At 41.6% G+C, this 428-nt stretch overlaps 1 non-coding gene across 1 annotated transcript; it reads left to right on the forward strand.

The window, feature by feature from the left end:
- Nucleotides 1-209: 209 nt before the first annotated feature.
- Nucleotides 210-291, forward strand: trnal-aag. Its single transcript has one exon. It is a non-coding gene; the product is annotated as a tRNA-Leu (tRNA).
- Nucleotides 292-428: the final 137 nt, after the last annotated feature.

The raw sequence follows: 428 nt of genomic DNA on the forward strand, positions 1-428 counted from the left end.
TGGTTTGCCCTCCAATTCGTTGCCGCGCATGTCACGTGACTGAAAACTATGAATTGCTTTATTTTATTTTTAATGTTACCATATCTTAATATAGGCCTAGACGTAATTATATGTTGTGTGTGTAGCACGAAGGAACTACAAATTTCGTTTGGTTATGCAGCCTTGTGCTGTTTAACGACTAATAAACAACCTTGTACCCTAGAAAGAGAGGTAGTGTGGCCGAGCGGTCTAAGGCGCTGGATTAAGGCTCCAGTCTCTACGGAGGCATGGGTTCAAATCCCATCACTGCCAACTTTAACTTCAGGTGCATGGAATATCTGCCCATAATCTCCAGATTACAGAAGCTGGGAAATGGCTCACTGTACAAATGTCATCCACAAAAAAAATTCTGATTCTGGTCAAGCACTGCTAACTTCTCTGATACAATA

Source organism: Micropterus dolomieu, unplaced genomic scaffold (genome assembly GCF_021292245.1).
Source record: "Micropterus dolomieu isolate WLL.071019.BEF.003 ecotype Adirondacks unplaced genomic scaffold, ASM2129224v1 contig_4449, whole genome shotgun sequence".
NCBI classification, from domain to species: Eukaryota; Metazoa; Chordata; class Actinopteri; order Centrarchiformes; family Centrarchidae; genus Micropterus; species Micropterus dolomieu.